The following is a 27,243-nucleotide window of genomic DNA, read 5'->3' as shown; positions in this document are numbered from 1 at the left end:
GCTGGAGAGGAAGTGGTGCCCCTCTGTGTTCGTGAGGGACCCCACTGCATGAGGGACCTTGACGTTAAGTTCTTGTCCCAGGCTGAGCATGTCTGCCTCCTTAAGGTGTAGGACTGTGGCTGCTAGCACCCTGAGGCACGTGGGCCACGGAGTTCAGTTTCTTTCGCAGACAGGCAGCTGGCGGTTGCCAGGGCCCAACAGTCTGGGTGAGTACCCCGAGAGCTATTTTTTTTTTTTTTTTGGTCACGTACAAAGAAATTAGAGGGTTTTTTCCTCTGTTTGGTAGGCCCAGGGCTGGAGCCCGTCCCAGGGCAGACTTCATCTCTCTGAAGATGGCTTCTGCTTCCCAGTCTGGGCAGGGGGTTCTCAGTTCGGTCCCCTGAGAGATCATAGAGGGGTCTTGTTACTGCGGAGAACCCAGGAATCCAGGTGCGGCAGGATTCTGCTGTCATCAGGAATTCTCATAGGCTCCTCATCGTCTGGGGCTGTGGCAAGGAGATGATTACTTGCTTCACTAGTTCTTTTCCCTTGGGTGCAGAGGAAACCAAGGTATTGGGCCTGTTGTTGGCAGATTTGTGCCTTTTGTGTAGTCTTCTTGCGGGTCACTGGCGGGGAGGCGGCCATCCCCATACTGGAGTGGGGGGGGGTGCATGGATCTGGGACCACTGGGTTTAGGAGATGACTGCCTACCTTGTTGATGGCCTGCAGGTCTTGGGCTGGTCGATAGCCCCCTCCTGGCTTCTTAACTGGCAAGAGTGGGGGTGTTTTAAGCCGACTGGCACTCAGTTAGGGTACTTGCTTTTTTAAGTTTGGCCAGATGTTTGTGAAGGCCAATCTTAGCTTCTTGTTGGAGCGGCTATTGCCTTTGTGTCTGGGATTGGGCTTCCAAGATTAGTTCAGCAATGATGGGGCCTGATTCTGGGCTCGTCCAGGTGGGTTGTTTTTGGTGCACACTGAAGGGAAAGGTGAACTCCAGCCCCATTTGGCTCCACCTGGGTGCAGAATAGCCTCCTTTCTTTTTTCCTTGGTGTGGTAATTCCTAGTACCAGAGACCCTGTCTGCTCTTGCCCTGGGTTTAATTGGAGACTGGTATGCCCAGTGGGCTCAAGCTTATCTGAGCCCCAAGCTTAGAGAGTGTATCTTGGCCCAGGAGGGGGATGGGGCAGTCAGGTAGATAAAGGGAATTCATGTTGGACCTGGTGGCCCCAAGTTTACACTGACGAGCCTGGCTAAAGGGCTGTTGTATTGCCGTGTCCTGGTAACCCCAAGGATGGCTGCAGTCCTCTTGCTGAAAGGGGCCACTGGGGAGGTGACAACAGAGTGCTTGGCCCCAGTATGAACCATGAAATCTCTGGTCGGCCCCCTATTTTTATTCTGATCATGGGCTCATGGGGGCCAAGGAGAAGAGAGCCCAGTTCCCTCCGCCCCCCCCCCCCCCAGTCTGAGTCTGTTTCTGCAAGGCCTGTGAGGCCCTCCTTCTCCAGGTTCTTTCTTGAAGCGGGTGGGCTTTTGAGCCTTACCCTGGTTGGGACATACGTTTGTTTATTCTTGTTTTTTTGTTTGTTTGTTTTTTAAACGCACCTTTACTGTAGGCACATTGATTGCCAGCCAAGATCAGGGCCAAACCCAGAACCCAGGGTTTCCCTCTTTCGGTGGTTGGGACCTCTCTGCCAACAGGGCCACTCTGAAAACCCTTTCCCAGAATGAACAGGTGGGCTCATGGGTCCAGGGGAGAGGGTCGGTGGTGGAGAAAGGTTGATAATACATCGTGGAACAGCCGGGTTGGACTCTTCTGTCTTTATTGTGCCTCTCAGGTTCTCGCTTCTCTTTGCACTCACATTTGGAGGGCACCTGGCCTGGCCTGGGGGCACAGCCTGGCTGCTGGTCCTGGAAAAACTGGATCCTCTGGGCCTGGGGCGCTGGGGAGACTGATGGTGGTGGGGTGTCTGGAACTGGAGGGGGCCAGGTGTAGATGGCCTTGGGGGTGTGTACGGAGGGGACAGGATCAGCTTAGCCTTGGGATCTCTGGCTGGGGATTTTGTGGTCTTTTTGGACTGCTTGGATGAGGCACTGAAGACCCTGGCCTGTCTCTGCCTATTGCAAGCAGATCGCACCCAGGGGGTAGGGTCTGGGCAATTCCTAGCCAGGAGTCGATGTACAGAAACTGGTCAGGGTGTCCTGGCTTCCCTGTTACAACTTGTCACACGTGATGAACTGTTGGGACATTCTGAAGGCCAGTCAACATTAAAGGTGGGCCATTGTAACTCACATAGGGTTTTCAGTTTGCTGGGATGCATCCTAACTCCATAGTCTTTTGAAAATGCCTTCCTGAAATTTTGATCAGTCTAGGACTGTAGGTTTGCTCTGCCCTGACCCCATGGTGATGTTCCCGTGTGTGGGGGCCCAGAGACAGACAAGGGTGCGTGCCCCTTCAGAGGAGATCAGTCAGATGCCCGTCTGTCTGCCCTCCTGGAGGAGATGTGGGTGCCTCTTGGCCGCAGCAGGTCCATATAAACCCCGGAATGGTGACCTGAAGGGCTCACCCAAGACCCCATGAGGTCATCACGGAAAAAGGTTGGGGCCCACTCGGCAGACTCCGTAGTCTCAAAACCGCGGAGCCACATAATCAGCTCACCTGAGAAGCCAGGTCAAACAGCAAGTTCACTCGCGCATTCCCACCGAGGTTACTACAGTACCCCCCCCCGCCCCCAGGCCGTACTTGCGGAATTCCTTTCAGAAATTCCCTTCTGACCCCCCTTTTGGGGGCTTCCTGACCTGAGGGACTTCTCTCCCTGGGAAGTCCTACTTGTGAGACCTCTAAGAAGTCTCCGGGAGGTGTTCAAGCTCCTGCTTCCACCCTGATGGGGGCCCTGACTGGTCCTGGGACCCCAGGCCTTACCAGAATCCGATGTGGGAACCAGGTCCTCACCCGCCCAGTCGAGACCAGCGGGAATAGCTGAGAAGGGTCTGTTCGAGGGGACCGGGTGGGAGACTGCCAAAGATTAGGCAGAGCGCGCCTTCTCCTTAGGATCCCTCGTCCCGTCACCCCCGTGTTCCATCACCACCACCCGCCCCCCCCCCATTGCCCTCAAACCCGTGGTGACAATGGGCCAGCGCGGTTGGGGTTCCAGGCCAGGGAACCAGATGCTATGGAAGGCGGACTGGATCCCGGCTAAAAAACCCAGGCGGCCCTCGGAGACCTGGGAGGATGGGAGGTTTATTTCACACCAGCGGGCCCAGAAGAGAGGAATCTCTCAAGCTCTGAGCCCTGAGCACAAACTAAGGGGTAGAGTTTGTACACTTGAACCTCCATGTCTCTGGCATTCGCGGCTGGTGGGGCAGGGGAAAGCCCGGAATGGCTCCGGGGCTGGGACCGGGTTCCCCTGCTGGATTGGTCCGCCGCCTGAGAACACAGATTTCCTTATCAGCAGCACCAGCGGAGCAGTTGAGACTGGCCTCCTGGAAGAGAGGACAGGCTCTGCTTACCTACACCAAATCCCTGCTCCGCTTCCCACCGGGATTTCCGCTTTTCCAATGTACTAGAGAGGGAAAGGAAAAAAAAAAAAGCGCTCCATCCTGATTGGTTGGAAGGGCCTTGTCCTGATTGGTCAATATTGGCAGACAAGTCAGGCAGCTCGTTGGTGCTTTTTGGAGCCAGGGTCCTGGGTTTTAAGACGAGCTGGTAGAGGGCGCATGGTGGTTTTGCTTCCATGGTCTTGTGTCTGTCTCGCTAGCTGGATATAAGCAAACCAGACAAATGAAAAACAAAAACAAAAAACAAAAAACAAACCAAAAAAAAGGGCATCTGGGTGGCTCAGTGGGTTAAGCATCTGACTTTTGATTTTGGCTCAGGTCATGATCTTGGGGGTTGTGGGCTGCGTTCCCTTGTTGAGCAGTGGGGAGTCTGCGTGGGATTCTCTCTCTGCCTCTTCTGTGCCCCCCCCCCCCAACTTGCTCTCTCTCAAATAAATAAATAAATCTTAGAAAATAAAACACTAGAAAGAAAACCACACAAATCATGAAACTTCAACGTTAACAACTACCTCCAAACCAATACAAACCTATTTGGAGTGTTAACTCCAAAGTGTACCTGTTATTACTGCAAAAGGGCATTTAAAAAAATTTTTAAAAGACTGTCTAAAATTCAAAGGACTGACCCAAGACTAGGCTAGTCAGTCGCCTCACCCTCTTAATGAAAGGGCTCCTTCCACCAATCTCCCCAGTAGGGCTACTCCAAAGACCTTGAGGGATCTGCCTTTTCTTGGGGACAGTTGATGTAACCATAGGGGAGAGATAATCAAGGCCCTGATAGACACAAGGGCAACTTTTTCAGTTCAAAACTTAACCAGCCTCTCCCATTCCCTTCCTCAGAGGACTCAAACTGTGTAAATGGTTGGGCTTCTTAATACACTATTATGGTTTTCAAGTCTTTCCCTATCCTATTCCACCTGGGATCCAATCAGCAACATCATCTGTTCCTCCTGGTCCCTTTGGCTCCTATGCTTATAATACGGGGTCAAGATTTTCTTGAAGCCCATCAGGATGTTCTTCTTTTCTCAAAAACAGTAAATATTTTTGAGTAGCAAACCCCCAAGTCCCCAAATTGATGAAAATATTGACACCCTAATATCTATCCCTGTGTGGTTTTGTTTATTTGTTTGTTTTGTTTTTCTGTAAAACTCTAACACTGAACTCCTCTTGGCTTCTTATTCCCAAGACTCTTTGGTCAAAGAAATGCCACTGATATTGGGTGTATTTTTTTCTGCACCACCCATTAAAATCCAGATTGATAAAAGAAAGCCTGTCCCCAGTAACAAACAATATCCTTTAAATGCTGAGGAAATCCAAGGAATCAAATCTATCATGGAAGATTATTCATAAAGAATTAAGTGCCCCATGTAACACTCCCATCCTTCCCATCCATGAGCCACATGGAAGGGGGACTATGATTTCTCAGGATCTTAGGGCAATTAATAATACCATATTTTCTTAAAAAAGAGTATCACAGAATTAATCACTGAGCATAGGATTATCCATTTTGGGCTTTTATTATAAAAAAAACTAAAAATATCTGGATCTTTTAGTATACTTAGTAAATAACATTCTGTGCCACATTGAGAAAGCATGTATTTATTTGTCCATTTACAAGACCACAATTGCTTACTTCTGAGTTTTTTCTGGGAATTAAGGATTCTAAAGGTAAAAAATTCTAATTAATATATGTAAAAACAAAATGACTAAAACTAATAAGGATGAAAAGAAATGATTATGAAAAGTGTACAAGGAAACAGGATGTGTGTTTTTGGTAAAAGAAGATTTGAGGATTGGAAATGCATTTTGCTACAGGAAAATGAAAGCGATTTTGCTGTAATGCCCTATTTTGGAAATGCAAAGAACAAGGGACAAACTAAAATGATAAGAAGTTGTAGAAAGTATAGGGAAAGACATTTTATGTTGCATGGTCAAAGCTGGCTAAGATTGAATCGATTTATTTATAGCTTTCAAAAAATGAAACTCAATAGGGTACTGATGCCTCATTAGAGTTTGGTTTTCTCTCTGTTAAAACAGCAAAATGTTCTGAGATTTTTGGTCTGTTCTTAACAAGAAATTTCTTTTTCAGTTATGTAATCTGCCTGGGAAACAAACACCCCATGTTTTGTCTTCTCTGTTTTTTGTCTTTATCACATCTTTAATTACTTACAAAAACAGACTTCTCTATTCAAAAAGAGCTAAGACTTCTGAAGCTACATGATCTTCTGTGTTTGTTCTTGAAATCTTTTTGTCACCTTGGTTAAGTAAATAAGTATTGTTTCAAAATATTCTGTGATCTTATTTAGTCAAGCGCCCAAGCGTTTTGATATTTTTTGTAAACTTCCCCAAATCAAATTCTAAATGAAGTCTTTTTTTTTTTTTAAAGATCTTATTTATTTATTTGACAGAGATTACAAGTAGGTGGAGAGGCAGGCAGAGAGAGAGGAGGAAGCAGGCTCCCCGCAAAGCAGAGAGCCCGATGTGGGGCTCCATCCCAGGACCCTGAGATCATGATCTGAGCTGAAGGCAGAGGCTTAACTAAACCAGCCAGGCGCCCCTAAATGAAGTCTTTTTGATCTGGAAGAAACTTGGATTATTTTTCCAGAGGGTCCCTGGAACATTCCAAAGGATTTAGGCTTATTTAATATGTTAAATTACATAGGGAACACTGTCAAATAAGTAATACTAAATCTTCTTGGATTTAGTATTTATATACTTTTTGTATTTACATAGGTGTATGTTAATATAAGTGTTCCAAAATTTATATGGATAAAAGGAGATGTACTTCAATTTTGCAAAAGCCTAATCAGATCCATAGAGAGGAATCCTACTTTGGTAGAACAGTCTTTCCACCGTACACTTCTGGGAAATGAAGACGTTGAACATCACAACCTTCAACCCAAAGACTTGGTTTATTGGAAAAGACACTTCTTCAAGGAATCCTAACGGCTATCGCTAACCAATCCTTGTGCCATTAAACTAGAAGGCATCCATTCATGGATTCATGTTTCTCATTTAAAAAAGGCTCTAGGGTCACCTAGCTGGCTCCATGGGAAAAGCGTGCCACTCTTGATCTCAGGGTCATGGGTTCAAGCCCGAAGGTGGATGTAGAGATTACTAAAAAATTAAAATAAACAATAAAAAAGGCTCCAAAGTCCAACAGGACTACTAAGCCAACTTAGACCTTAAACTGACAAAATCCTAGAAAAAGAAGCAGCCATCTGAGTAGAAGACTTCCCAGAGTCAGGACCAGGCCAGTACAATAACTCTTTCATAACATCAAACACCCAATGGAAACTCCTAGACTCACTGAGATTTTAGCACTATTGTTTCTTTGTTTAGAAATTCCTATGATTTTTCTGTTTTATACTCAGTAGGACTTCTTCACCGGTGGTAACTGAGTCTCAGTGGTTTCTGTATACCTAGTGGTGTCCTCTCCCTGCCTTGACATACATTATGTCATTATGTAGCTTTAAAATCCTATTTATGAAGCTTTAAAATCCTATTAGTTTTTCTCCCTGCTCTTTTCTCCTCCTGAACCTGGAAGGATAATGTTGTTCTAATGTCCCAATCCTTAGCTTCATCTGGCCACCTAACTGATGGATGGATTCACCATTTCCCACTGGAAGTTGTGCAAAAAAAAAATAGTAACCTGATACTAGTGCCTATCTCTTATTTTTAAAATACTTATTTTTAAAATCTTTACCATAACTTTTGATAAGAGGTCTTTGGCTGTGCCCTACCAAGTTTTTAGCCCCCCAAATCTCATTCATGCTTTCTTTTGGTACCCTACGCTATCCACCTTTTCCTCCCATAACAAACTCTGGAAGGGAAGTTTCTAGGCTCACTTGCACTTGCAGTGTGAGTACAGGGACCCCCCCCCCTTTCCTGAGAAGAACTCACCAGTCTGTAAAACCCTCTTATGCAACCCACTTCCCTTCACTACCCTTCCCCAAGCTTGCCAACTGAGTGAAACTTCTGGGCACCCTTCCCAAACTGACCCCTGGTTTGAGCTGGCTTCCTCCTCTTGGCCTGCTAATCTGCTAATCAAACTATACTATCGACATGTCTGGTTTGCTCTGTGCACGTAGAGAATATATTTTTATATGTGGATATGATCACCAGTCTTGGGCTTGTGTCTTGCCTTCAGCTCAGGTCATGATCCCAGGGTTGTGGGATCAAGTCCTGCATTGGGCTCCTTGCTCAGCAAGGAGTTTGCTGCTGCTTCTCCCCCTCTCCCCTGTTGGTGCACATGTTCTCTTTCTCTCATGCTCTCTCTCTCACACAGACTATCTCAAATAGATAGATAGATAGATAGATAGATAAATAAACAAAATATTTAAAAAAAATAATTGGAGAGTCTTTAGTGGCCCATGTTTTGGGAGACACTTAACATCCCCCTTAATTTATTCTGAAAATGACTGTAGCTACTACTCCCAAATTTCACTTGAGAAGAAAAAGGGCCTTAATAGTAGATGATCACCCTGATAAGGGCCCTTCTGAATATGAAGATGAGAGCTATGGCCACAGGGAGGTTGCCACCTTCCTGCTGGGTATTCTAGAGGACAGCTTAACTGATCCCTTCAAATCGTAGGTTTCATGGCTTGGAGTGGGCACAACAGGCTTAGAAGTTAGGATGAGAAATCTTACGGAACTGGTAATGGACCACCAGAGCCACCAGAACGCAATAAGGATCTTCAGATTCCCTAGCTTGGGTAGGGCCTGGACAACAGGATTGCTGTAGATTATAGTTTGCTCTGTAGCTAATATGTCTTGCTGTACTTAGGTAAACACTTCACGAGAGGTGTGAATAGAAACCACCAACTTACCAAACTAGCCAAATCCTTAAAAGGACATGTGAGTTTTACCTAAGAATGGATTGAGTTTAGGTTTTCTTTTCTTTCTTTCTTTCTTTTTTTTTTTTTTTAAGATTTTATTTATTTATTTGACAGACAAAGATCACAAGTAGGCAGAGAGGCAGGCAGAGAGGAGGAAGAGCCTGATATGGGGCTCGATCCCAGGACCCTGAGATCATGACCTGAGCCGAAGGCAGAAGCTTAACCCACTGAGCCACCCGGCCACCCCAAATTTTAGGTTTTCTGATATTCTTAGCTGGCTTCCTTCGGAGCATAAGAGCTTTCTTATGTGGAGTTTCACAAATTGCACTGTTGAATATTATTTTAATTTGTACCCTCTGTGCTATTTTCCAGCTGCTTATTCTGTGTATTTTCTGTTGCTACTCAAAATGTCCAAGCAATGCTGGCTCAAAGACTAGAGGTCATTCATCAGATCTACACTTTGACTAAAAGAAATGAGAGCCTCACTGACATCTAGACCTTATATCCCCAAACCTCTTTGTTACCCAAATGTGGCCATTACATTCTCACCTAGCCTGCTTGTTGAACGTATCAAATGTTAACCAACTACAGAACTGCCCCTTCTGGGGGGCGTGAAGGACCTAGAGCAGGTCGCCAACCATCCCAGTAATGAAATGGATACATGATCATGAAATTGATTCCCCATGCTTTCCTGCCAGAAAGATCTTGATCAAAAGGGGGAAATGTGAAAGAAGATTCCAAAGGGAAGCAAACATTGCTACGACAGTTATTCAAAATGCGGTGGGAAGGATATTGAGGAAACAGGTTTTACACCCTTTCCTGCTTCAATTCTCAGCACTTTGGTCAATTACAGCTTGTCAATCAGTTCTCACGCCTCCTGGAATACAGCTTTAGACTAAAATAAGGAGACACCTGTTACTAAATAATCAGCCTTGTAATTGGTAGTCAGTTTAACTGCCAGCACCAATCATAATCTTCCCAATTTATGTAAACTTTGGTTTTGCCTTAATAAGCTTGCATTACTCACTTGCAATTCTAAGCATGCTTTGGTTGGCTGACTCTGTGTCTCCCAGATTGCAATCCCTAAAACTCCCCAAAACGAATTTCGTTGTTTTTACGTCCCCACTGTCTTTTGGGTCAACAATGTCTTTTTTTTTTTTTTAAGATTTTATTTATTTATTTGACAGACAGAGGTCACAGGTAGGCAGAGAGGCAGGCACAGAGAGAGAAAGGGAAGCAGGCTCCCTGCTGAGCAGGACCCTGAGATCAAGACCTGAGCCAAAGGCAGAGGCTTTAACCCACTGAGCCACCCAGGCACGCCCAACAATCTCTTTCTAAAAATGAATTGTTACTGTTTAACATGAATCTTGGTGATACATTTTAGTTATTCAGGCAAAAACAGTTATAGGACTGGTGGATTTAAAATGCATGGAAAGGCTCCTGGGTGGCTCAGTTGTTAAACATCTGCCTTTAACTTGGGTCAAGATCCCAGTGTCCTGGGATCGATCCCTGCAGCAGGGTCCTTGCTCGGCAGGAAGCCTGCTTCTCCCTCTCCCACTCCCCCTGCTTGTGTACCCTCTCTCTGTGTGTCTCTCCGTGTCAAATAATAAATAAAATCTTAAAAAAATAATAAAAAATAAAATGCATGGAAATTGATTCTGAGTCTTATATGAAATACATTTTTTAATGTCATCAGTATTTGGGGGTGGAGGTAGATTGGTAGGACACACTGAATGTTAAGGTTTGGAGTGATGTTTGCAGAATCGACCTTAATGGAAGTTTAGGAATATGAAGGCTCAATTATACACACTTATGGCTGTGAGTTATGGAACAATAAGAACTAAACCATCAAGATGGGGAAAATCAGTACCTTGTGTAGGAGTGAATAGATACATAATTGATCTCATGAGTCAGTGGGGCTTAGTGCAGACAGCGCAGGCTGGGGAATCAGAAGTTTCAGGTTTAAGTTCCGACTCTCTTACCAGCTCAGTGTCCTTGCACAAATTATTTAATGTTTGTGTGTCATGAGTCTTCACAAGTAAAACAGATTTTTCCCCTGCCTACCTCCCGAGTGGGAGATTACTCATCCTACACAGAATAATGTATTTTCAAGCATTTTTTAAAAAAAAGATTTCACTTATTTATCAGAGAGAGAGAGCGCAAGGGGAGGCGAGCAGCAGGCAGAAGCAGACTCCCTGCTGAGCAAGGAGCCTGATAATGGACTTGATCCCAGGATGCTGGGGTCATGATCTGAGCAGAAGGCAGATGCTTAACTGACTTGAGCCACCCAGCCGTCCCTAATTTTAAGCATCTGTAAACATCAGAACACTATTGAATAAAATGAGGCTTTATTTTTTATATTTTAAGTTACATGTTTGAAAAAGTGTCAGCCAGCACTCTTCTGAGCTGCTGCTGCTTTTTTTTTAAGGTGCTCAGGAAACTTAAATTCAAAAGGTTGAACATAAGAATTAGAAAATTAGATCTGTTTCAAAAAATCATGCTGTATCATGAAGTCCCATCGGTAGTATTGTGGCAAAGCACGGTGTATCACAACAGCCTTTTCTGTAAATGCATGTGGTTTCTCACATGTTTTTCTCTTTTCTTCTATAGCATTGATTCTTAAATTGTGGTCCCTGCGGTAACAGCATCACCTGGGAATTTGTTAGAAATGCAAATTCTTGGATCCAGATTAACCATCTTAGACATTTTGGGAGTTTCTTTCTATGTTTTAACAAGCTCTTTAGGTAATTCGGCTCCATGATTCAATTTGAGAATAATTATTTTAGAGAAGTCTGAAATTATAGGATATGGGCCCCTAAACAAATGTAATCTTTAATGATCTCAAGTAAAAATTAATGTATTGACTACTCAATGCCAACCACTTTCTTTTTTTTGTTTGTTTGTTTGCTTTTTTAATTTTATTTTTTCAGTGTTCCAAGATTCATTGTTTATGTGCCACACCCAGTGCTCCATGCAATCCGTGCCCTCCTTAATACCCACCACCAGGCTCACCCAGCCCCCTTCACCCCCCCCTCCAAAACCCTCAGCTTGTTTCTCAGAGTCCACAGTCTCTCATGGTTTGTCTCCTCCTCCGATTTCCCCCAACTCACTTCTCCTCTCCATCTCACAATGTCCTCTATGTTATTCCTTATGCTCCACAAGTAAGTGAAACCATATGATAATTGACTCTCTCTCTGCTTGACTTATTTCACTCAGCATAATCTCCTCCAGTCCCATCCATGTTGATACAAAAGTTGGGTATTCATCCTTTCTGTTGGAGGCATAATACTCCATTGTATATATGGACCACATCTTTATCCATTCGTCTGCCAACCACTTTCAATTTGACGCTTTCTATTTAGTTTTCTGACATGAGGATTTTTACCCTCCTTTGGTAGATGAAGAAATTAAAGTTCAGAAATGCGAGCAATTCCAAATCCAGGGCTCTGTCCACTAACTTAAGATTTATAAAACACAAAGACTACCTAATGAACACAGGTCATGCCAATGTGGTTTAAAAAAACATATTTGTTGCTGTTGCTGTTTTCATTTGAAGCAAAATGTATGCACTGTTGTTTGGAGTCTGTCACTATTATTGGGATTGGTTGAGGTTTGTTTTTTGTTTTTGTTTTTTTGCCTTGACTACATCATAAGCTGACTGCACATTTAATTAACAAAACCTCTTCTGTGAAAGGCGCAAACACAAAGTTGACACGGCAATGCACTTGAATAATGGAAAGATGAATGGAAACTTGTATATGAATAAATCTATTTCTAAACTACGCTCCACGCCCAGCATGGAGCCCAACATGGAGCTTGAACTCACGACCCTGAGATCAAGACCCTAGTTGAGATCACGAGGTGCTTAACTACTGAGCCACCCAGGAGCACTGGAAAGCTCTGTTCTAAACAGTAGTTTCCTGATTGATAATAACAGTTTTCTGTAGGTCAAGGGTACCATCGCATTTAACAGTGGGTTTTTTTTAAAAGATTTTATTTATTTATTTGAGAGAGATCACAAGTAGGCAGAGAGGCGGGGATGGGAGGGGGGCGGGAAGCAGGCTCCCCACTGAGCAGAGAGCCCAACATGGGGCTTTATCCCAGGTCCCTGGGATCGTGACCCAAGCCGAAGGCAGAGGCTTTAACCCACTGAGCCACTCAGGTGCCCCAACAGGTGGTTTTTTAAATAAAGGCAGACAGTTATCCTAGGCTGTGTTGTAAAGCTCTGTCTGATAAGAGGTTATGTATGGTAGGGAGTAGTGTTTCTCAAATATAAGTTCACTTTAAGGTCTGAGACTTTCTGTGGTTTTCTAACCTATAAGATAGATATCCCCAAAAATAAGTCTGCCTTTCCAATTCCACCTTTTGTTTGTTCTGATAGACACTGCAGAACGATTTTATGACACAGTTAACCGCCATGAAGGCTGGTGAAGTGCTGGGCTGAGACCATCCCATTCATCCTGTGGCGTTCTCAATGCTCAAGTTCTATAGGTATGTAAATGAAAGATAGAGATATTAATTAACTGGTTTGAGATTACACTGATGCTCGCAGGCAGGGTTGGGCTTCAAATCCGGGGAGTCTGGACCTTAAGCATCTGTACCCGTAATCACTATTCTGTGTTCCTGTTCAGGTGTGTGTGACCCCAAAGCCTGGAATGTGTGATAACTTATAAGAAAAGCCAATAACAACCAAAAAAAAAAGTCTCTTTCTTTTCTTCCTTCCTTCCTTTAAACAAAAAGGTCTTAAGAGATTTAAAACCATTTGATTCTTATTTAGTGTGTAAACCATATTTTAAAAGTGGCATGTAATTTTTGAATAGTTAATGCACTCATATGGTTTAAGAATCAAAGGATAGAATGGAGGTGTTTGGGGGCTCCTGGGTGGCTCAGCCGGTTAAGCACCTGCCTTAGGCTCATGTTATGGGACGGAGCCGTATGTCAGGCTCCGTGCTCAGCAGAGAGACTGCTTCTCCCTCTCCGTCTGCCTGCTGCTCTGTCTACTTGCGCTCTCGGTCTCTCTGTCAAATAAATAAATAAATACAATCTTTAAGAAGAAAAGAAAGGTGTTCCGTGCAAAGTCTTTTGCCACCTCTGTCCCTCAGCCTTCCAGGTCCTCTTTCTGGAAGCAAACACTTATCAGTCTCTTGTGTATCATTTCTCAAAATATTTTAGTAAGTGCTTATATGTAAATGTTTATATACATGTCCTCCTCCTACCCTTTTAGACAAATAGTGGAAGATGACAAACATGTTTTGCACTGTGTGTGTTTAATTAACAAAATATCTTGAATACATTTCCCCAACAACACCCAAAAGCTGTCCTCACTCTCTGATGGATGGTTAATATTCTATTGGATGCCTGGGTGGCTCGGTGGGTTAAAGCCTCTGCCTTCGGCTTGGGTCATGATCTCAGGGTCCTGGGATTGAGCCCAGCATTGGGCTCTCTGCTTGGCAGGGAGCCTGCTTCCTCCCCTCTGTCTACCTCTTTGCCTACTTGTGATCTTTCTCTGTGTAAGGACCTATTTAGCAAGAGGCTTTCCTTAAAGTTAAACTGTCCCTGCTCCCCTGCCCCCAGGGGATTTACTTAAAAACAAATCCTGGAAACCAGCTCCAGGTAACAAAGCCCAGATACAAGGGTGGGTCAGGCCGGTGGAGACATCTGATCAGAGGGGGGTTGCATACTGTCTCCCTAGCTACCAAGGAGTGTGGGCCCCGCCCTTTGGGAGGTTTAGGCGCCAATTCTAACCAAGGTGTGATAGGCTGGTTTAGGGTAAATTGTAATTCAGTTGCTCACCTAGCACTACTGTGCAGCTTTCTCTGTGTGTTACAGTTTCATTGGGTGGCCAGGCCCAACTGCATGGCCTTTGCCCTTAAAAGCTAGTCTGTGAAACAGAGAAGGGTCGCCCTCTCTTGTAAGAGGTGCGTCCCCGAACGTTCGGTCTGGTTCTTGATGCTTGGTGCAGAATAAAGCTTTGCTTGACTTTCGCTTTATATCAGTCTCGCTCCTTTAATCACGGACCCATTATTGGGGCATAACACCCTGTGTGTCAAATAAATAGATCTTTAAAAAAAATATTCTATTGGATGCATATATCATAATGTAACCCCTTCTCGCTGGACTGGTCGTTTGCAATATTTCACAATTTCAAGACTACTGTCATATGTGTTTGTATTTTGCACGATCAGAAGTGAGTATGTAGGATAAATTATGTTCTTCAGGAGTGTTTTTCAGTTTTGTTCATCAGTTATACACAGTTTTGGATTCTTGGATATTGGGGTTGTGCTTCCAAGTAGTTTAGCTTTCTGTTGCTACTCCAGTGTAACTTCTAATGTCTGTATTTCTGGGTGCTATTCTGACCTGCTTTTATTCACAACACTTCTTCTTCCTTTTTTCTTTCTTTCTTTTTTTTTTTTTTTAAGATTTATATATATGTGTATTTAAGAGAGAGAGAGCACAAGCCGGAGGGGTGGGGTGCAGAGGGACAGGGACAGGCAGACTCCCTGCATAGCAGGGAGGACTCTAGGATCTCCCAGGACTCTAGGATCTTGACCCCAACCAAAGGCAGACGCTTAACTGACTGAGCCACCCAGGAACCTCTGCTTACCACACTTCTAACACCAAACAAGTGGGTTTTCCCCCTACCAACAGCCAGTTCTCGAATTCTCCAGACACAGCTGAGTGAATGACTTAAATCAGTCCTGATACGAACTGCCCAGAGTTAATGCAGACCCCAACCATCTTCACTTCAGATGGCAATTGCAAGTCCCAGCCCTCTCCTACTTCTGGCTGACTGGCTCTAAATGGAGGTTTCCCTGTGACTTTCTCCTCAGGTTCCACAGTTTGCTGGAACAGCTCACAGAACTCAGTGAAGAGAACTCACTTTCCATCACTGGCTTACGATAAAGGATATTACAAAGGATAGGCACATAGGGCAAGACCAAGATGGAGAGGTACATAGGACAAGGTTGGGGTGGGAAGTGTGGAACTTTTCATACCCTCGGCGGGAGCGTCTCCTTCCTAGCACTTTGATGCATTCCCCAGTCTGGAAGCTCTTTAAACCTCATTGTTTAGGGATTTCTATGGAGGTTCCCTTACATAGACACGATTGATGAAATCATTAGCCACTGGTGACTAACTCAAACCCCCCCCCCCTCCGAGTTTGGGTCTGAAAGTTCCAACCCTCTGATCACTTGGTTGTTTCCTCTGGCAATCAGCCCCCACCCTCAAGCTATCTAGGGGCCCAGCAAGAGTCCTTTGCACAAATTCAGGGTTGAGATAGGGTTGAGGGGGGCTTATTCTGAATAACAAAAGATTCTCCTCTCACCCATATCTCTTAGGAAACTCTGAAAGTTTTAGAAGCTCTTGTGTCAAGAACCCAGGCAAAATGTCCATTTCTTATTGTATCACAGTAGTACAGCTATTGATTTCTGTACTCCAATGATGTACCCATCTGTCTTTCTGAATTTTCTTTTTGTTTATTACAGTTTTTCAGTGGATTCTTTGGGGTTTTTCAGATTTATAGGATATAATTTGCAAAAAAAAAGATTTATTGCTTCCTACCCAGTATTTATACATCTTACCTTTTTCTTTTTCTTCCCCTAAGTGTTTGCCAGAAACTCAAAAACAAAAGTCAACAAATGGTAGCCCATTTGCCAAATCCAGCCTGCCCTCTGTTTTTGTAGGTAAAGTTCTAGAGAATCACACCCATACTCATTTATTTACGTAATATCTGTGGTCTTTTTAGTAGAGCTGAGTAGTTCTGGCCAGAAAAGCCTTAAATATCTACTATCTAGCCTTTTGTAGAAAAAATTTCCCCATCTCTAGGCTAGAAAAATGTCAAATATTAAATCATAACTAATAGGGAGCGTTCTTGTTTTGTTTCTGACTTTGATGGAATGCTTCTGGTGTCTCCCATTTAAGTGTGATACCATAATGGTTTTTATTTTTATATATTCATTTATTTAAAAGATTTTATTTATTTATTTAAGAGAGAGAGCATGGCAGGGGGAGGGGCAAAGGGAGAGGGAGAAGCAGGCTCCCTGCCAAGCAAGGAACTTGATGCAGGACTTGATCCCTGGAGGCTGGGATCATGACCTGAGCTGAAGGCTTATACGTAACCGACTGAGGTTAAGACACACAAGGGTCCCAGAGTAGACCTCAGTTTTAAGAGGCCTGAAGCAGATACTATTTGGGAGGCACTCTAAAAAAAAAGAACAGAAAATTAGGAACATAAGTTTTGGGCACAGGCTTTGGAAGGAGTCCTTCCAGAAGACTTAGTTGGTTAGCTTGTCAGAGGCCTAGCAATTAGACATTAGCATGAGCTGGGTTCAGAGGCAGGTCAGACAGCAGGTCACTAGGTGTCATGGGTGTGTGGAGAACCCAGGGGACCAAGCCAGAGCAGAGCCAGAAGCCTGGAACAGTCTGGGGGCAAGGACACGAGAAGCTGCCTCCAAGTCTGGAGTCCAGATGCTTCCATCACAGTCCTCCTCCTTCTTCTACCAGTGTAAGGGGGGACACTTTGTTTTAGGTAAATGTGGGGTGGGAAGGGGGAATAATTTCACCGGGCCAGACTCCTCAGTGGGAGAGGGAGAAGGAGAAGGTTTCTTGGGACTGTCTGATTGAAGCCATGTAAGGTCTCCATTGAATACCTCCCTGTGTTTCCTGGGCTTGCTCCAGGCTTCCCGAGGACTGACTTTTGGCTCTTCCTGGTTACTTTCCTATTCTGGGCTTCCCTCATACCTGTCACTCCACACACACAGGCGGCACTCGCTGACTTGGTTGGAACCTGTCCTATGAGGCAGAGGATTTTGAGCCCTACAATGCCTACCCCTGCAATATTCCACACAATTACAAGCTGATTAAGATCAGGTGAGAGGACACGTTCTAAAATACTAGGCAAAGAGCCCCTCTTCTTAGGGCTTTGGGTTTCCCAGTCATTGAGATCAGAGATGTGATGGTTTAGCAATGTTCTGACAGTGACGTCAAGCTTAGAGACTTTGGGCACCACCAGTTGGCCCCAGGACAGGAGCGTCGGGCGTTTACCATAACCTAGTCCAGAAAACATGCCAGGAATGGACTCCAACCCAGATGCGTGGAGGTGCAAGTGATCCTCCCATGACCTGGACAAAGCTTGTGCCTTGGATTTTAGCAGATAGTTCCAGGGATGCTCCCAAGTTCTCAGTTTTGTTCAGGAAAGCCAAAGGCAGTTTCCCGGAGATGGCAGAGAACCAGATAAGGATGAGGGTGTGGAGGGCCATGCGGTGGCCACAATGGCCGTGGCTGGGCTGGCCGTCCAGCTGGCCAACCACCTGTCAGGTGATTGTCCAGGAACTTCTCATTTTCATTCCCCTGGGTTGGTTTCAGGAATGGATGCATCTGGCTTTGACCTGTTTTTACACACTGTTGGTGTCATAATGATCCCAAGTAGAACCCCAAGTAGAATCTTCCAGGCACTTTGAAGTTACCAAAAGCTCAGACATACATCGGCCCACGTGACTATTGCTGCACTCGGTAAGATAGTTGGAACAGGCCCCTTATATTCAAGGAATATACTCTGTGGCTAAGTGTTGGTCTGAGAAAGAAGCAACCATATGTCAGGCCCCGCACCAGGACCTTAGGGTACCTTGTGCTCTTTAATCCTTCTCAATAACTCGACGAGAGGGGAATTTGATCAGACCTTGACAGTTGAGAAACTAAAATTGCAGCGAGATTAAGGAAGCCAAATAAAGTCACACAGCTGTCTCAAGCAAGTGGTAGATCAGTGGTTGGAATGGAGGTCAGTCTTCTATCTCAAAGTCCTGTGTTATTTCCATCTTCCTCTTAAAAAAAAAAAAAAGGAACCCTGTCTTACCTCCAATTGTTTCCAAATGGAAGCATATGTTTGGGTTGGTTGTTGAGTCTGAAATAAATAGCTTCTTTTAGACTGTTGAGACAGCCAAATGCTTTCAATATGCTCCCAAGGCCAGTGATTGGGTCTGAATAGAAGCCAGATGTCCTGGATTCCAGAACTATTTCCTTGTTGTATGCTTCCCCTAACCCCCAAACCCCCATTAAATGGAGGAAGGGAAGGTGAGCCCAGACTGACTGATTTTTGCTTTTCACATATTTCTCTTTAGAAGGAGGAGGGGAGGGAGCAGCCGAGGTTACCGTTGGGCCAGAGCAGGCTGTGGGCTTGGGATGGGAGGAGGCCTGGAAGAAAAATGGCCAGGAAGACTGTGCGATCGCTTATTCCAGGCCCGTCGAACCCCTCTGTCGCCTGACCTTTCTGTACTCCTTCACAGTTGACAGCCCAGACTGGGCTTCCCGCTAGGAGGAAGTCCCCTGCAGTTAGTCTGGTGATTGCTAAAACAGAACCATCATAACACTTGTCAGCTCGGCTTCCTCTGCGCACTTTGGCAGATTTTTTTTTTTCCCCCCAGTTTCTTGTTTTATTACTGTTTGTCAGACCGGGGAGCCTTTGAAGTTCTTTACAGATCTGACTTTTATCAGAGCATGGAGGAGTTGGGGGTTGGCGAGTGGGGTGGAGGCAGCCATCAAAATATTCTATTCTGTACCCAGCAAGCTCACCCCCCTCTGTCTTTGTCTGAAAAGGTTTTTGACATGGTGTTTCTATACGTGGCCTGCCTTGCAGATGAGAGAGTGACATCTATTGTCGTAATATAGGGAGGAAATTATGATTACTTAATGATAGGATGTCACCGCTTGTCACTTCTTTATTTTCCTTTTAAATACTTGCTGTCACAGCAACACACAATTGGCCTTCCATCCCGGGGCTGGGTGGGACCTTGTGTGGTACAAGGTGGTGCAAGGATTAGTTATTGGTAAAGTGGGAGAATCAGAGTGAACGGGGACCTATTTCTGCGTGCCTGGTCTGGCTCCCTGCCCTTCCTCTGTGGATGGGAAGCAGAGGCTTGCCTCTGGTCCGCTGTCCTGAAAACACCGCAGGCAGCTTCAACATGCCCAGGGCACCCTTAGTCCCCCAGATCCGCACGATCTTTCCTTGTCTGCTTTACACATAGAATCCGGAGGCCGTTGTTCATGGAAACAGTGAGCAAAGGTAGACGGGCTGAATGTCTCCTGGCTGCCCTGAGCTTGTGCATTCTCTGATGACAAGCATCATTTCAGTCCTGTTTTGTCACCTGGTGTTGATGCCCGTTCGTTCAAACCACAAAGTGCAAAACCCTCCTTGCTTCCTGCACTATCTCCCCCAGTTTGGCCCAGATCAACCCGAACCCCACTTCCCAACCACCTCCCACCCTTTGCCCTGGCCATGTACCTTGCTCTGTTCCCTGAAAAATTAATTTTCGTCCAGGAATGTTGCAAGCATAGGAAACAGCCAGAAGACCCGTAGACACTCATGTGTCCACCAGCTAGGGGTAAATGTAAAAAACATGATGTTGAGTGTAGAAACACATAGTGGAATATTCAGTGGAATTTTATTTATGAAAGCTTTTAAAACCCCCAAAGCCTGTTCTGTCTCCACCTGGCAAGTGTCCACTCGTCTTTATGACCCCGTTGACATACCGCCCCCGCTCTCGAGTCCCGGGCTCGCTTGCTCTGTAGAATCGCTGTTCCTCCTCCGTGACTTCCAGCCACTCCTTCATCCACATCCCCAGCGGATGTTCGTCCTGCCTGAATGATGGTTTCCTGTTTGACATTGGTCTCCTGCACGAAGCCATGAGCTCCTGAAGACAGTGACTCGGTTGCGTTCTTCTTGTTTGTACGGATGGGACCTACGCCCAGAAGTTCAGTGAGACTAAAAGACCATTACGAGACACAGGACCATGATTTAACTGTGGGCACCATTGAGAACCTTCTAAAGTGGGGTCCCTAATGTTAATAGCAAAAGCTGTTTTTTTTTTTTTTTTGCAAAAGCTGTTTTTTACGGTAGACAAAATGCTTTCTGCTTCATGAGATCAGCTTCATTCTAATTCTTCCAGGCACATAGTGCATTTCTGGTTGAAGAAAGATAAACTATGCCTCAGAGAGGTTGAGTGACTTGTTTGTTGTCACACAGCTTGTAGGTGACGGGGCTGGTTCTTCTCTGTGACATCTTGGAATTGGAGTAACTCCACACATCAGTCCCTCCTTTTCTTCCTCCTCTGGTGCTCTCTCTTTCCCTTCAGTCATTTGTTTGTGTGACAGATATTAATGATGCCTCCTCTCTGTGTGCTGTGTTGGTCTCTGGGAATAAACTAATCAGCAAAACTAGACCTGGTTGTGGCAGCCCCAAGGGTACAGTCATTTGGAGAACTTGAGATCCTCCCAAACAAGATCCAGCATTCAGGCCTGTAAGTGTTCCGTAACTCCTTGCAAGACTGTGTTACGCTGGGATGGGGATAGGAAGATAAAATGCTTCCTGGTGCTTTGACAGAGTTCTGAGCACTTTGAGATTTTTCTGAAGCTAATTGGGAAGGGGGGGATTAATTCACTTTGTTTAGCTCTGAAGAGCTCTCCCCTCTGTAGTGAATTGCTTAATGGTGGAGGCTTTGATGCTGGCAGGTACTTTTAGTGGAATATGACTTCTGTTGCCCTCTCTTACAACCTGCACTGTTGTGTGGGCTGAAACCAATTAGACCTAAATTAATTAGCAAGAAAATGATGGGCCCACTTGCTGAGCCATTCACAATACCATGTGAAGAAAGAGGAACAGTGTTTGAAGGTTGCTGTGTGTTTCTGCTCCATCCTAATGATTGAAGTATTTCCAAATATGGAAGTAAATTCGAGCCATTTCTTGATTAAGCGGTCCACTTCTTTTAACCCATGAAAGTCCTTTATTCAAAGTCAAATTAGGAAACTAAAGAATTCCTATGGGTCCTAGGACCTTTGAGGAGCTTTGGGAGGAATTTAGAAGATATGTGGAGTCATTATATAATTAGACTTCCCAAGACCCAAAGCAGATGAGGAAATTGATGGCAGAAAATTGTATGAGGATCAATATCCCAAAGCATTGTGTGTTACAGGTAAGAAGGCTTTCTTCTGAAGGACAAGCTTGGTTCTCCCTGCTCGCCATTTCTTTACAGTCTCCTTTGCTGAAACCTCTTCCACTGCTTATTCCTTAAATGAGAGTAGCCCCAGGGCTCTGATTTCAGCGAATGGTCCCATGCAACTATAAGTCCTTCTTCCTGATGGTAACTACCACCTCTGCACTATTTCAAAGGCCAACTGATATCCAGATGCCCTCCTCAACTCCAGCTGCCCATATTTCCTCTACTGGATCTCCCACTAGTACCTTAAACACTTAGCTCTAGAATCTAACCTCTTCTTACAGACCAGCCAACTGGTCACCCAAGCTAGAAACCTAGGAGTCATCCCTGACCCTTTCTTCTCTCTTATTTCCCCCATCCAGGATACTGGATAGCTCTGTTCATTTTACATCTTTCTTTGAAAAAAAAATATATATTTATGAGAAAGAGAGAGAGAGAGAGGGAGGGAGAATGAGTGGGGGAGGGGCAGAGGGAGAGGGAGAACAAGAAAATCCCAAGCAGATTCCAAGCTGAGTGTGGAGCCCAACGTGGGGCTCGATCCTATGACTCCAAGATCATGGACCTGAGCTAAAACCGAGAGTTGGATGCTTAACCAACTGAGGCACTCAGGTGCCCCTGTTTATTTTCCATCTTAAGTATTCTCAATTCCATTTTGTACCTTTCTTTCTCAACCCTTGTTTAGACCAAGTCCTTGCCCCTTTGCCCCCTAGCTTACTTTTCTGGACACCCTTGATGGCTCCAAGTCCTAAACTATCTCCTAAACATAAGTTTTTCCTAGGCATTTGCTGCCAGGCAAAAAGCAAATGACTGCCAATGGCAGTCAGTGACTTTACTCATTTCATTTTCATGCTGAAGACTCTGGAATATGATTCCAGCTGCAAACTGCCCCCTGAGTTCCATGTCTACACATCCAGTGATAGGCCAGGCACCTCCACACTGAATTCCACAGGCGTGTCAAACAGCGTGTCTATAAGCAAGTTCATCATCTCCACCCCCTTCCCCAAACCCGCTCTCTTCCTATAGCGTCCCTATCCATTCACTTACACAAATAAGCAATCTGAGTGATGCTATCCAGGACTCCCGGCTTGGCTCTCTCCTTCTTGCTTTTATACCCTTAGCCTTGTTTCCAAAGTTAGTTGGCTCCAAATTTTAAAACTACCAGTGTGTCCAACTTCTCATCATTCCCATTGCTGCCACGTTAATAAAGACACCACCATCTCTTCCCTGAATTACTGCAAATATTCTTTTTTGGTGATCTTGCATATTACTCTGTGTTTTTCTAATCCACCTTCTGCATGGCCAGATTGATTTTTTTTTTTTTTTGAGTGCTGAGTGATCAGTACCACTCTAAAACTTTGAAATATTCATGGTTCTGCAGCTCTGAGGATAATACCCAACTCATTACTTTGTCTTTGTAAGGCCTTTCACCATCTGGCTTTCTTCTTCTTCTTCTTCTTTTTTTAAATAGTAGGGGAGGGGTAGAAGGGAAGGGAGAGGGAGAATCCTAAGCAGGCTCCACACCCAATGCAGAGCCCTACTCAGAGCCCCATTTCACAACCCTGAGATCATGACCTGAGAAGAAATCAAGATTACAAAGTTTAACCAACTGAGCCACAGGTGCCCCTATGATCTGGCCTTCTAATAGAATCCAGGTTCATCCTTTTCTACTTCACTAGTGGAATGCCATGCTCTTCGGCTATATAGAACTTAGTATTTTTCCAAATGTGCAGTGTTTCTGCTTGTGTCTGGTTGTAAGAACTGTCAAAGCCTATTTACTGTTCAGACCTTAGCTTAGATGGTCCTTCTTGGACATCAGGAAAACTGATGTAATTACATGTAATGTAAATGCTGGCTTTCTCATTAGACTAGAAACTTCTTGAAGGATGGGACTGTGTCTTCTTCGTTATTGTGCATCTAGATATAGGTTTGCTCTCTACGGACAGAGAAGAAAGATGATCCACTGATAGTTGATGATTTTGAATTTGAATGTTATTCTCCTCTTAGCCTCAAATTTTTCTAGCCTGTCTTCCACACTGCTCCAGAATGCTCATTCTAAAATGTATTTCTTATCATGCTGCTTTCTTGAAATCCTTCAGTGGTTCTCTACTGCTACTGGGGAGAATATGAGTTATGTTTTTTTGCCATGGCCCCCCATTGTTTTTACTACCCACGAATTATTAGTGCCACTTTTGGGAGAATTACAATAATTTCCCCTCCATCTCAGATTCTGGGACTAGAGTGATGTTGACTTTATCCTAGCCTTCAGGGTAGAACGTGTGATCCAGGCCTAAGACAGTTGTAACAAATCATTCTCTTGTACACAGTGACTGGTTTGGTAATGAGCATATTAGTCAAAATGGCAATGAGAGTTTTGCTAGGATTTTTGAGAAACTGACTCTTCCTAGGTTATGGGAGCCCAGACCAAAACAGTGGAAAGTATAGCCCAGCTTGAAGAGAGCCTGAGTCCTGGTTATTTGATCCTTGAGCCCAGTGGTAACTGAAGACAGCCGTTCCCTGTGATTGTAGCTTGCATAAGCCAATACATCCCTCACTTGCTTAAACCAGGTGGGTCAAGACTGTTCATTACTTAAGTACTCATTGGGTTCTTGCATTGTTCTAATCGCTATTGTCGAGGTTAGGGATACAGCAGTGAACAAGGCAGGCAAAGTCTCTATTTTCAAGGGGGTATCATAAGAGACCTCACTTATACCTTGCAAAAGAATGCCACAGCTACTTCTATAATCTGTCTTATGCCTCCCTCCAGCTAAGCTAAATTTAGTCTTGTCCATCTGATGGAATCATATTCCATCAGATGGAATCTGAATTTCCATGTTCCTTATCACAGTAGGCCTCCATCTCTGGAATCATTCTATTCTCATTCTATTCTCTAAACACTCTTATCGTTTTACTTCTTGGCACCTCCATCCTCCTCCCCATCAAGACTTCTGATCTTTCATCTCCTTTTTACTGTCTTCCTCACACACCTATTACCATCCTGTTTCTACATTTCCCCTTGAGACTGCCTTAGATGCTTAGGAGAGAACTCCAGCCTCAACCCCCTTGCCATGTTCCTTTCTCCCTTCTCTGCCCTCAAAAACCCCAGTGCTGTGTCAGCCTGACTGCCCACCATCTATGGACCTGTATCAGCTTTGCCGAGTGTGACTGGGGGAGGAGGGCAACGCTGGCTGCTGGAGCTGTTCTGCTTACTTCCAGGGTGGCCCAGAAGTGCTGGGACATGAAAGCCCTCCCTCTGCACCAGGACTTCGGAATTCCTCAAGTAGTGACCTATGAGAGTAGGCGGATAGACATCCAGTCCCCTTGGTCCCCCGGGTGGGAAATCCCTGTTGGGTGTATCAGGCAGACTGACAAAGGTTCCTGGTGGAATTACACACCAGTGGCTCTGGTAGTAACTGGTTTAAACCCTCATGGGTTATTGTCTTCCTTCTCCACTCCCTGACTCCCAAATAAATTCCTTGCATTTCAGACCCACTTTTGTGGAACTAAAATGAAGTGGCGAATGAACTGTACCAGGTTCCTGCCTTCGTGGCTTTTACATTCTGTAGAGCGTTACACACCATGGAGACTATAAATAAACACTGTATTTTCACCTAGAATTTATGTGGTGGATAAAGGAAACCAGTATCATAGAAAGTCATGGTAGAGAAGGGAGGCAGACATGGCGAGGGTGGGCTACATAAATGGGGTATTCAGGGCAGACAGGGTGGGTGAGTCTCTGTTGTTTTTCCACCTGTTGCTTCCTCTTCCCTGCATGGTCGTGCTGTGCCAGTTCATTCTTCTTGATGTTGCTGTATTCTCTAGGCTCTGAAGATACTCATCTCCTGTGGTTTTCCTTCCGGCCTTTCTGGTGATTATACCCCAAACTTCTCTATGAATGTCTCTCCATCTATCTCAAATCCTACATGTCAGATTTTTTCCAGAGGCCCTTCCTGTTCCTCTTTTACCCCCCTTTGATGGCTTCAGCCAACATCTCTTGGTGATGATTCTCACATTTATGTATACTGTAGACCTTTTCCCTGAATTCCAAGTTCAGATGTCCAATATTTATTCCATATCTCTTCCTAGATGTTTCACAGACACCTTAAACTGAAAATATCCAAACCCAACTGAATCTTTTCTATCCTCAAACTGGTCTTCATCTTAAATTCCTTAAAAAATTCTGTCGGGGAATGGCATCAGCCAGAAGTCTTCATTCCTTGTTGACTCTTGACCCTGAATCTCCATTTCCATGATGGACCAATGTTCAGACATCATTCAGACCCCTCCTGGATTACTACAATATGCCTGAACATACCTCTGTACCCTATCCATCCAACCATCCTCTAGGTGGTAGCCCAAATAACAGTTCTAAAATTCAAATTTGCTTCTGTCCCTCTGTGCTTTATAATCATCATGGGCTCAGGTGCCTGGGAGACTCAGTTGGTTAAGTATCTGATTCTTGATTTCTGCTCAGGTCATGAAATCAGGGTCAGGGGGTTGAGCTCTGTGTCGGGCTCTGGCTGAAAGTTGACCCATGTTAAGACTCTCTCCCTTTTCCTCCCTCTGCTCCTCCCCTGCTGCTCACACACTTCCTTTCTCTCAAAAAAAAAAAAAAAGTGGTCATAGTGGGCTCCCATCAATTTCAGAAAAAGGTCATACTATCTAACATTAAAATCAAGATGCTGCAAGATCTTGCTCGACTCCCTTTCCAGCTTGTGTCATTGCTTACGTTGCTTTTCCCACACTTTGATGCCTGGTTTATTCTCAAGCACTCTGTAGGATTCAGCTAAAGCATCACTTCTTTTAGTAAAGATGTCTTGATCCCCAACAGGAGGAGATTTTTCCCCTCCAAAGTCTCTTAGCTCCCTCCATATGAGATTATCTATCTGTAGTACATTGTCATGGTTTGCTCTTTGCCTACTTCTGTCACTTAACTTTGAGCTCCTTAAAAGTAGGTAATGGCTTATTTATGTCTGCATCAGTGTCCAATACATGAGATGTGCAGTCAAGTTTTACCCAATGAATAAATAGTGTAGCTTACTCCCAAGTGGACATCTGGGATTAACTATGGACTTGAATCTTTTCCCTAAATCATACTATGGTAAATTCTCTATTATATAGAAATGCAAGTTGTTTATAAAGATCACTCACCCTATTCTTCAAACCCCCTGGACCTTTGCTTTCTATGACACAGGACTTCAGGAACAAAGATATTGTCACGTTAACCAGCCCATTTCCTGCACTGACTGTGGTTGCTAACAGGGAGCTGTGGTTCAGTCTTTGAATTCCTGTTAATTTTTGTTCTCTTTATGTGCTTACAGTCTTAGACAACAGGATAGAGAGGGTGGCTTATTCACTAATTCTTCGCTATGTTGTTTTTGAAATATGCTTTTGTTCTCTTTATCTCTATACAAACCAATTTTGGAGGCAACCCATGAAAAACAAATTGAGGGAAGAAAAGCAGATTTGATAAATTTCTATTCAACTTCCTATTGCACTGACTTAGGATCTGTGTTGGCAAGGTCTCACCCATCTTCTCGCTCTCATACAAAGCATCGCTTGTCTCTGCAGTCAGCCCTTTGTTTAAGCATTTACTACATTCAAAGCAGAGAAATAAGCACCTTATGTCTACTATCTTATTCAATCTGCCCAACAAACTTATGGAGGAGTAGCGTGTGGAAACCTCTGGAGCCGAGAGAAAACATGATAAATATGGGAAACTGAGAGCAGTTCTGTGCTGATTTCAGCGCTGAGGTTGTGAGGGGGGAGGAGGCGAGAGGGAAGAGAGGGTAAAGCTGCAGTGAACCAGGAGATAACCTCTCGGGGCCCTTGTAAGTCACGTGCAGGAGTCTGGGCTTGATCCCAAGAGTAATGGAGCATTGTGGGTGGTG

The 27,243-nt window shown here is 44.6% G+C and overlaps 1 long non-coding RNA gene across 2 annotated transcripts in view; it reads left to right on the top strand.

Moving 5' to 3' along the window:
* LOC122912385 overlaps nt 1-27,243 on the top strand; it is a 77,068-nt gene that overhangs the window by 7,874 nt on the left and 41,951 nt on the right. For both annotated transcript variants that reach the window (XR_006385612.1, XR_006385611.1), the window contains exon 2: nt 12,751-12,860. This is a non-coding gene — a long non-coding RNA (uncharacterized LOC122912385). The remainder of the gene's footprint in view (nt 1-12,750; nt 12,861-27,243) is intronic.

The sequence above is a fragment of the Neovison vison genome, chromosome 7 (genome assembly GCF_020171115.1).
Source record: "Neovison vison isolate M4711 chromosome 7, ASM_NN_V1, whole genome shotgun sequence".
Taxonomy (NCBI): domain Eukaryota; kingdom Metazoa; phylum Chordata; class Mammalia; order Carnivora; family Mustelidae; genus Neogale; species Neogale vison.
Note: the sequence above shows the minus strand (reverse complement) of the source record. Positions and strands in the feature narration are given on the sequence as shown.